This window comes from Nannospalax galili, unplaced genomic scaffold, assembly GCF_000622305.1.
Source record: "Nannospalax galili isolate Female #2095 unplaced genomic scaffold, S.galili_v1.0 scaffold39, whole genome shotgun sequence".
NCBI lineage: Eukaryota > Metazoa > Chordata > Mammalia > Rodentia > Spalacidae > Nannospalax > Nannospalax galili.
The window spans coordinates 3,340,145-3,351,539 of record NW_008346683.1 but is presented as its reverse complement, the minus strand read 5'-3'; the positions used below and the strand labels follow the sequence as shown (position 1 = coordinate 3,351,539).

Genomic DNA, 11,395 nt, shown 5'->3' with positions numbered 1-11,395 from the left:
ATATATGCGCTGGAGAGATGGTTCAGTGGTTAAGAGCACTAGATATTCTTGCAGAAAACCCAGGTTCAGTTCCCAGCACCCACATGGTGGCTAACAATCATCTGTAACTCCAGTTCCAGGGGATCTGATCCCCTCTTCTGACCTCCATGGGCACTGAAAGACACAGGTGCACTTACATACATGCAGGCATAACACTCACACACATAAGATAACAATAATAAATAAAAAACATATTTGTGTGTATGTGTGTTTATGGGGGGAGCATTTGTGTGCATGCATGTTGGGGGCACATATGCACATGTGTGTGCATACATGTGGAGGTCAGAGTCAACCTTGGGTGTCCTCCACAGGAACCAGCCCATCTATCTTATGTTTTGAGATAAGGTCTCTCATTGGCCTGGAGCCCATCAATTATGCTAGACTATCTGTCCAGTGCCCAGTGAGCCCCAGGGACCCTCTTTCCTCTGCCTTCCTAGCACTGGGATTATAAGCATATGCCTCCATGACCAGCTTTATACATGGATGCTGGGATTCAAAGTCAGGTCCTCATATTTACACAGCAAGCATTTGACCAACTAAGCTATCTCCCCAGTATGCTACCATAGCTTTAAACAGTATTTGTAACTTTGGAGAGGGACAGAGACAGGGAAATAGAGAAGGAGAAGGAAAGAGAAAGAGAGAGAGAGAGAGAGAGAGAGAGAGAGAGCACGCTGTGTAATTAATACTCTCCATCAGGCAGACAGTGCATCTGTCTTCCATCATCATCAAAGTGCTATTCCATCATCATCACAGAGCTATTCCATCATCATCACAGAGCTATTCCATCGTCATCACAGAGCTATTCCATCGTCATCACAGAGCTATTCCATCGTCATCACAGAGCTATTCCATCGTCATCACAGAGCTATTCCATCGTCATCACAGAGCTATTCCATCGTCATCACAGAGCTATTCCATCGTCATCACAGAGCTATTCCATCGTCATCACAGAGCTATTCCATCGTCATCACAGAGCTATTCCATCGTCATCACAGAGCTATTCCATCGTCATCACAGAGCTATTCCATCGTCATCACAGAGCTATTCCATCGTCATCACAGAGCTATTCCATCGTCATCACAGAGCTATTCCATCGTCATCACAGAGCTATTCCATCGTCATCACAGAGCTATTCCATCGTCATCACAGAGCTATTCCATCGTCATCACAGAGCTATTCCATCGTCATCACAGAGCTATTCCATCGTCATCACAGAGCTATTCCATCGTCATCACAGAGCTATTCCATCGTCATCACAGAGCTATTCCATCGTCATCACAGAGCTATTCCATCGTCATCACAGAGCTATTCCATCGTCATCACAGAGCTATTCCATCGTCATCACAGAGCTATTCCATCGTCATCACAGAGCTATTCCATCGTCATCACAGAGCTATTCCATCGTCATCACAGAGCTATTCCATCGTCATCACAGAGCTATTCCATCGTCATCACAGAGCTATTCCATCGTCATCACAGAGCTATTCCATCGTCATCACAGAGCTATTCCATCGTCATCACAGAGCTATTCCATCGTCATCACAGTGCTATTCCATCGTCATCACAGAGCTATTCCATCGTCATCAGAGAACTATTCCATCATCATCACAGAGCTATTCCATTGTCATCACAGTGGTATTCCATCATCATCACAGAGCTATTCCATCGTCATCACAGAGCTATTCCATCGTCATCACAGAGCTATTCCATCGTCATCACAGAGCTATTCCATCGTCATCACAGAGCTATTCCATCGTCATCACAGAGCTATTCCATCGTCATCACAGAGCTATTCCATCGTCATCACAGAGCTATTCCATCGTCATCACAGAGCTATTCCATCGTCATCACAGAGCTATTCCATCGTCATCACAGAGCTATTCCATCGTCATCACAGAGCTATTCCATCGTCATCACAGAGCTATTCCATCGTCATCACAGAGCTATTCCATCGTCATCACAGAGCTATTCCATCGTCATCACAGAGCTATTCCATCGTCATCACAGAGCTATTCCATCGTCATCACAGAGCTATTCCATCGTCATCACAGAGCTATTCCATCGTCATCACAGAGCTATTCCATCGTCATCACAGAGCTATTCCATCGTCATCACAGAGCTATTCCATCGTCATCACAGAGCTATTCCATCGTCATCACAGAGCTATTCCATCGTCATCACAGTGCTATTCCATCATCATCACAGTGCTATTCCATCATCACAGAGCTATTCTATCATCATCACAGAGCTATTCCATCATCATCACAGTGCTATCACTTAGCACAGAGTGGCCCTCAATTTGTGAAAAAAAAAAAAAGATCCATCCTGTCTCAATAAGTCCATCATCCAAAGGAGTGACAACAAGTGAAATGGCAATTTCAAAGACATCTGGAAGTGTCACAGTACCCATGTGCATGAGGCACCAAGAAAGCACAGATGGGAGGCACAGAATGGAAGCAATATAGGGCAGAACTGGGGGAAGGATTTCCCAGGAGGGACTTGCATAAGCCCAGGCACAAGATGACCAGGAGCCATAGGCATTACGAGGGCTGGAGTTGAAGATGGATCTTGGGAGAGATGAGGTAGGGAAAGGACTAGCTCCTAAAGGTTGTGTCTGGTAAACTTCAGTCTTGTAGAAAAAGCCTAATGACAAGGCAGTCCTGTACGCATGAGAATCAAGTCACCAAGTATATTAGTTACTTTCTCACCACTAGGACAGGATGCCACACATAAACAATTTAAAAGGAGGAAATTTTATTTTGTTGATGGTTTTAGAGCTTTTAGTCCATCATGATGGGGAAGGTGTTGGGGAGCAGCTTGCATCATTACTGATCAGAGGTAGAGCAGCAAAGGGACGGGGGCAGGGTAAGACATAGCCCTCAAGGACACCCCCATGCCAGTGACCTACTTCCTCCAACCTGGCTCCACTATCCATAGTTTACCAACTCTAAATGGGCTCTGAAAATTTTGAATCCATCAGTAGATTAAACCACTCATGAGGTCAGAGCTTTTTGATTTAAAAAATATTTTATTATTTTAATTTTAATTTTAATGCATAGGAGTGTATTGCCTTCATGTATGTAAGTGCATCCATGTCATGCAATGCCCTCAGAGGTCAGAAGAGGGTGTTGGATCCCCTGGAACTGGAGTTACAGATGGTTGTTAGCTGTCAGGAACTGGACTTGGGTCCTCTGTAAGAGCAGCCAGTGCTCTTAACCACTGGGTCATCTCTCCAGCACCCTCAGATCTTTATAATTTAACCACCTCTGAATACCTTGTCACAGACACAATCAGCAGTATGCTTTACTAACCTACTAGGTGTTTCTCAATCCAGTCAGGTTGACAGTTATGATCAACCATCATGTCACATGTCTCTGGAGCTCAAAGGTCTAGGATATATCTCCAGGTGAGCCAGCATCAAGGTTAGGAAGTGTCAACACAGACCTGAGTCGGGTCAAATTCCAGCTCTATCACTCATAAACTGTGTGGCTTTGGGAAAACCCTAGTTTCTTCATCTGAAGAATGGGCAAATTTATGGCATATACTCACCATAGGGAAGTGATGAGAATTAAACAAACTAATCCACATTAGCCAGTGCCTGATGCTTAGCCAAAGCGTGAGACCAGGTGTTGATATTGTCCTTAGGCTGTAAAGCTGTCAGAGGTCTCCAACATCCATGCAAACTCTCATGACACCCTGTGAACTCCCTGAGGAAGGGTCTAAGACAAGTTTGGTTTAGGTTATATTCTATTCCAAAGTAAGTAATGCCTTGGAAACGTTCCTTTGGAATGCAGAAGGTAGACATTGTAGGACATTCAAACCCATTCTCAGATATCAACTTCTGGAGGCTAGAAGATGTGACTAGCCATTCCATGCATAAGTCCTGTTTATGTGTCAGCCCCACTCCCTTCCTCAGGAGACTCTGCTCAGGGTGGGCTCAGAGATTCCTTAGACTATCTAATGGATTGGTTTCCAGTTTAGCATAACAGCCAGACAGAGTTCTGCAGCGAAGTCATCCAAACCAATTAAAAGGCATTTTCCCCTGCTGGGAGTTCAGAAGTCCCTTTGGTTCCTTCTAGTATTCTGGGATGTTTCATAATCGGTTGTACCCTGGGTTAATTAATAACCCTGGATTCCTACCGGAATGCAAAGGCTCAGACCCACTATGTAAGCACATCTGGGCCTGGCCTGCTGGCATGGGGGAGGGGAGCCCAGTGGGAGCTCTTCTCATCAGGGAGTGAGCCAGGCCCCAAGTGGAGAGACAACAACAGGGCTGGCAGGAAGCTTAGAGTAGCCAAGCAAAGCTGAAGGCCAAGCTGGAGCAGAGGTACAGGGAAGGGCAAAGGCAGCTGGGAGGGTGATCGTGAGCAGGAGGACTCACAGGCCAGGGACAGCCTGGAAGATGGAGTGCAGAGGATGAGGCAGGTCAGGGAAGATGTCCAGTTAAGGTGTTGGGGAGGGTGAGGTTTGACAGTGGCTTGCCTTACAGTGATGTCAGAGCCATTCTCCATCATGTGGGTCTAATTCTACCATTTGTGTTCTAAGGAAAACAAGTCTCTTTTTCTTTTCGAAAACACCACTGATAGATATGACAAAGGTGACAGAACACAGCAGCAAATCCTCACACCCACACGTACTCCCTTTTCTGTAAACCTCCCGCCTGAGCGTAGCAATCACGGATTAGATGCCTCCAGTGCCTACCTCCAGCCTCGTACCACACCTCCACACCATGAGAGGTCCGTATTCCAAACACACCATGAGCATGTGCACTCAGTCATGAACCCACAGCCTCTGCATGCGTCTCCACCCCTACTGCTCCAGGACACCGTTTTCAGTTGCATAGCTTGTACTCAAGCCTCTTGTGAAAGAGCCTGCTCTTTACCTCCTTCTCCAGATCCATACACCACCATCTCTGTCTTAGTCACATCACACTTACTGTAATCAAGGCAATCCTCTACAGACATGCCCTCAGGCCAACCCAATGGATACCATCCTTTATTGAGAGTCTCTTCCCAGGAAATTCTACATTTCAAGTTGACAGTTAATACTAACCACCACAATCCCTTCTCATATATGCGATCATCTGATCCTTTCTCCATATATGACAAGCTAGGACATAAAACATGCTGTTTAGTTACAAGGTCTGATGTTCATGTCTGACCAACAACTCCCTTAATTCTCTTCTCCAAACCCAGCTGATCATCTGCTTCTCTGTGAAGCTTTTCCTGAGAGCATCCCACAGCTGGCAAATCTCTAAGATACTCACCCCATGATGTATTAGAGTCACCAGATGATGAACTCCTTGAGGTTGAAGGACTGTCATTAAGACTGAGTACAGACCAAGTGCTCAGTAAGTGTCTCTTAAGTGAAGGGGCAGATCTGTTTATGTTTTTTATACACCTTCCAAGAAGCCAACAGGCTTGCTGTGTTTTCTTTAGGACACTGATCTAATTTCCAGTGGAATCTCCCTTATCTACTATGCTAACGGGGGCAGGGCACGCACTGGGGAAGTGGAATGGCAATAAGGAAAGGTAAATTATCAAACACAGTGGCTCAAGGCCAGGACCTATGAGTTTGGCTTCCAGGTATAAGACAATGGACTCCCAGATGGGTATAGTGGTATACAGATAGAAATCCTAGTACTTGGGAGGGTGAGGCGGAAGGATGCTGTGAACTTGAGGCCAGCTTCAGCTACATGGTGAGTTCAAGATAAGCCTGGAATATGTAGTTGAAACCTTGTCTCAACAAGAAAGAGAAGGGAGGGGAAGGGAGGGGAGGGGAGAAGGGAGGGGAGAGGAGGGGAGTGGGAAAGGGAGGAGAGGGGAGGAGAGGGAAGAAAAGGGATGGAGGGAGGGGAAGGAAGGGGAGGGAAAAGGAGGAAGGGGAGGGGAGAGAAGAAAAAAATCAGGTCCCCTTTGATTCTCATCCCTCTTCCTTCTGATTGTTGCATAGGAAATAATGCTCAAGCTAAATACTGTCTCTCCTGGGTATCCTTTCCCATATTTTACCATAAATTCTTCACGATTTAACTCAGGTGTTCAAGAATGGTCAGTTCCACCAGGATGCTAGAGTCACCTCTAACAGAGAAGAGGCAGACCAGAAGGATCATCTAATGGTCCCTGCTGTGTTGAGAACCAAAGGGAGTGCTAAACCTGATCTCAGGGTTCCCACAGTGCCACTGGATTGCACTATCCTTTAGCTAGCAGCTAGAGGTTAGCCCTCTATCCCATATCTCTTCCAAGAAGGCCTCTCCCAAGTGATTGTGGAAAATATGAACCTCATGAGATGAGTTATTTTTGGCTATTAAAACCATCTGAAGAGACTGATGGCTCCTTAAAAGGAAAAGATTAAAAAAAAAAAACCACTTGACAGGTGGAGAAATGGTCGCAAAAACTAGTGGCCAGGAGATGAGTGCCCGGGTCCTCCATGCTGCGGTGCCCAGGAGATGAGGGCCCGGGTCCTCCATGCTGCGGTCCCCACCTGCAATACAATGTGTGCACTTGCTCTGGTCCCTTCCCCTCTCAGCGGTTAAAGCAATAGACTGGAGGCCGGTGAGATGACTCAGTGCTTAAGAGTACTTGATACTCTTGTAGGAAGCTCACAACTGCCTCTAAGTCCAGCTTCAGGGGATCCAACATCCTCCTCTGGCTTCCAAGGGTACCTGCATGCATGTACACACACACACTACACACACACACACACACACACACACACACACACGCACACACACACACACACGCACACACACACACACACGCACACACACACACACACGCACACACACACACACACGCACACACACACACACACGCACACACACACACACACGCACACACACACACACACGCACACACACACACACACGCACACACACACACACACGCACACACACACACACACACACACACACACACACAAATATAAAAGCAAAATAAATTTTTCAAAAAAAGTAGGCTGTATTAATGATCTTCAAGAACTCTTTCTGACTTGACTTTTCCATGATTGTCACATCATTCACTCACACATTCAACAAACATCTATTGAACACCTTTCAATCCAGGATCTGCACTATAGCATCAAGGAAACATCAGAAATGCCAATTGGTTATGGAAACATTGATGGGACTCATGGTTTAGCCACCTGTGTAAAGAACCCAAACACATCTCCACAAGAATTGCTTGTGTTGCCTACAGGTTGCACAGTTATTATTTTTTTTAATAGAGCATGGTTATATCTTTTCTATCTCTGAATAATTCAAAAGAAAAGAAAACAGGGGCTGGAGGGATGGCTCAGTGGTTATGAGCACTGGCTACTCTTGCAGAGGCCCTGGGTTCCGTTCCCAGGAACTGTTCCCATGGCGGCTAACCCAGGTGATCTGACGCCCTCTTCTGACCTCCATAGGCATTGCACAATATAAGTGCATTTACATACATGCAATCAATACACTCACACACATAAAATAAAAATAATAAAATAGTTTTTCTTTTTTAAAGAAAACAACCTAGAAACTACTCAGGCACTATGTATTCAGGATAAGAAGATGATTGTACAGCTAGCATTTTCTGTACGCCAGGCTCAGTGTTGGGTGCTTCGAATACAGCAATTCATGTCTCTTTCACAGCTCTATGGATAGTTACTATTGTTACTGCTTTACATATGAGGACACCAGCAGGCACAGTGAAGTTGAGTTACTTCCTCAGTGTTACTGGGGAAGCTGCAAAGCTGCAATTTAAATCACACTGGCGGGGCTGCAGAGAATGGACTATTACCACATTCGTGTGATTTAAAGACATCTACACTTTAGGACAAGGTGAGTGGAGCCTTTGGTGGGGGAAGCAAAGAGCAGAGGGACTGTTAACAGGAACTTTTCAACAATAAGCCAGGGCCTCAAGTGAGAGAGCCACTAGGGCTAGTCAGGAAAAGAGCAGCCGTTTGCTGGAGAATGTCACACATGACTGTAGATCAGAAGAGTGGGGTGAGAGACCTCTACTCAAGGAACCCAGGCAAGAGGACAGGCAAAAGGCTTCCTGAAGACAAATTCATGACCAACGTACACCGAGACAACCACTCTGGAGAAGATCTATTTTGGCTAAGCAGACCTGGGCTCAAGCCTAGCTTCTTACTCACTGTGGGATAATGCCTGGGTTCTTTATTGACCCTTTTTTGAGCCTCAGTTTCCTCAGCAACAGACATAGCTGTGGATTAACTAGGTCGCAGCATAGGAAGCACTTAAGAGGCACTTGCCATGCAGCAGAAGTTAGTGAAAGTTTGCTACGGTTACCATTTCTCCAGTTTCTCGTCTTAAATCACTGGGCCCACAGGTAGGTCCAGGAAGCCAATAAACCCACACTAATCAATGCCATGGTTAAAAAGAGGACACTCGTTCCTCTGATGAGTTATGATTCTGTTAATATGTCCCAGCATCCCACCTGTTTTTTTTTTCTTTCTTTTTTTTCCATTCTCCCAGCTGGTTCTCAGATTTGAAAAGAAAAGGGCCTCCATGGAGACCTGCACGCTTTTAAAAATAATACAAAACAGAATGTCTGAGGTCAGGGGAAGCCAAGCCAAACAAATAAATCTTGCAGGATTGTATTAACAAAACAAGGCTTACTGGATCAGAACAGCTGGACTCAGCTCTGTACAGAAACGCCAAGCTCTGGTGAATTTCAAATACAGGGAGGTCAAACAGGAAGATCAAATTATGGAGCACCTCAGAGTTCAGCATCAGTGCTTGGCCTGGAACCAGGAGAGCATTTGCACGAGATGGACTCCAGAACCCAGGAACTGAGTAGAGATCTAGAAATCTACATCATCCGTATAACCTTCCTGGATTAAGTACCCAGGACCTATCAACATTGTAAATGGGCACTTGACGGTCTGGCTCTCTGGGATGCAGCCTCTGAAATGGTTGTTGGCCCGAGGGAGGTTCATTGAGAAATGCTCTGGGCATCACCACCACTGGAAGGGATGGAAGAGGCAAGGAGCAGGCCTGGGCACAGGAGGAGATGGGCTATTGCAACATCTCAACAGAGGTCTCCATCAACTCCACAAGGAGCTATGAGGCTGGGATGTTCTTTCATAGCTGTCTCAGGTTAGGATAAAAGGTCCAGATGGTTACAGAACTGACTATGACTGCCTCCAGGAAAGAGGTACGACCTGGAACAGGCAGGTCTCTTTACCTAAGGCATCTCTGAGAGGGTCGATGACTGAGGGCTGCCTTGGGAACAATTTCATCAGCTAAAGGGAAAAGCCCTTCCTTTTTGAAATACTTATTTATATTATCATTTTTAATTATATGGATTGTGGAGGGGGTATATGCACATGTAAGTGTATGTGCCTGTGGAGTCCAGAAGAGAGCATCAGATCCCCTAGAACTGGAGTTAAGGGCAGTTTTAAGCTGTCCACTGTAGGCGCTGGGAACTGAACTCTGGTCCTCTGCAAGAGCTATATGCACGCTGGGAGCGATTTGTGCAGGAAGGGAAGGGAGGGAGGGAGCAGCAGTCGTCCAGCTTCAGGTGTTGATTACAGAAGCTTCAACGCCAGGCAACATCCTTGAGTGAGGGCTGTGGTAGTTCCCATAACACTAGCAGGCTGTGGTCTTCAGAGACAGTTGTGGCAGTGGCAGTGAACGAGGACTGCTGTGGCTCTGAGTGCTATGACTTCCCTTTTTGATCCATTTGTAATCAATCCTTCTTCTTAAACCCCCTCCGAAATACCTAGAATAATTTCTGTTTTCCTGACTATTCTATCACATTTCTGTTGCTGTGATTAAAATAGCCAGACAAAAGCAACTTGGGGGAAGAAAAGGTTTATTTGGCTTTAGCCTCCAGGTCCCAGTTCATCACTGAGGGAAGTCAAGGCAGAAATTAAGGCAGGAACTTGAAGGCAGGCCTGCCTGCCCTTCCACACAGCATTACCTCTGACAAAGGACTTCATAGCACGAATCATGGAAGATACATAAGCTGGCTGCAGGTAGGCTCATTCTCAGCTAGCTTTTTAAAAATATATATTTATTATTTTTATTTTATGTGTATAAGTGTATTACCTGCATGTATATAAGTACACTTGTGTCATGCAATGCCTGCAGAGGTCAGAAGAGGGCATCAGGTTCCCTAGAACTGGAGTCATGAACAGTTGTTAGCCACCATGTGGGTGCTAGGAATTGAACCTGTGTCCTAGGCAAGAGTAGATGGTGCTCTTAACCGCAGAGCCATCTCTCCAGCCCCTCAGCTAGCTTTCTTATACAATTCAGAAACACCTGCCTAGGGAATGGTGCTGCCCACAGTGGGCTGGGCCCTCCTGTATATTAACAATCAAGACAATCCCCCACATACATGCTTACAGACCCATTTGATATAGGAAATTCCTCAATTGAGACTCTTTTTCCAGGTAATTCTAAGTTGTATCAAGTTAACAGTGAAGCTAATAAGGTCACTGACCAACTGCCATTTATGGAAACATATCTGTATTTTTATATGTCAGCATACATTTAAACATCTCTCTAGAAAATCTCCCCACCAAAGAACTAGCAATAAAGGTTAATTACATGGAGGGACCTGGACAGAATTAGAGGAAGGCTTTTCTCCAGATGCCATTTTATACTTTTTCAATTTTTAACTATTTGAATATATTGCTTTTGCTCTACAAGATAAATATTAGAATACACGCAGGCAATACACTCATACACATAAATTAAAAATAATAAAAATTTTTTTTAAAAAAGGATTTTTGTCTATTAGACACACAACTTTCCTGTGAAATAGTCTCCAAATTAGCTGTCCAGTTTCTACCTGAGTATTTCCAGAACAGGAGACACCCTTCTACCAATGGCACAGGCCTGGCGTGTTCATCTTTTGCACCACTCCACAGTTTTTGTTTACATGAAGCTGAAATCCATCTTCTTGTGGAACTGTACCATTACCCTGAACTCTGACCTCATTGAAACAATATGGGGTGGTGGCAGAGCACAGGAACCTGGGTTCAGATTCCTCCTCAATTACTCATTTCTGCTGGTTGTTTAACCTCTCTGAACCCTGATTTCTTCATCTTCTAAATGGAGACAGTCAAGGCACCCATCTCAAAGTGTAATCATGAGACTGAAAAAAGTTTATGCATGAAAAGCGCTTTAACTAGTGCAGTTGGTCACAGTTCTTGACATTCTCAACCCTAGCAGAAAAACACAGCGGGTGAGAGAAGGGCTCTGAGGTCCAGCTAGCTGGGCAGACTCCTGCCACTTATTAGTTGGGTAGTCTTGGGCGAGCTGCTTATTCTCTATGAGCCTCCGTTTCTGTCAGTGGATGTGGTCACGGAGCTACCCCAACAGTGAAAAGCCCTTAGCTTTGTGTTGTAAGAACTC

At 45.3% G+C, this 11,395-nt stretch overlaps 1 protein-coding gene and 1 long non-coding RNA gene across 2 annotated transcripts in view; one reads left to right on the top strand and one right to left on the bottom strand.

Moving 5' to 3' along the window:
• LOC115066769 (synapsin-3-like) overlaps positions 1–11,395 on the bottom strand; it is a 174,755-nt gene that overhangs the window by 88,269 nt on the left and 75,091 nt on the right. The gene's annotated exons all lie outside the window — the stretch shown is intronic.
• LOC115072039 lies at positions 4,282–6,161 on the top strand. Its single transcript, XR_003851101.1, has 3 exons — positions 4,282–4,366; positions 5,478–5,570; positions 6,074–6,161. It is a non-coding gene; the product is annotated as an uncharacterized LOC115072039 (long non-coding RNA).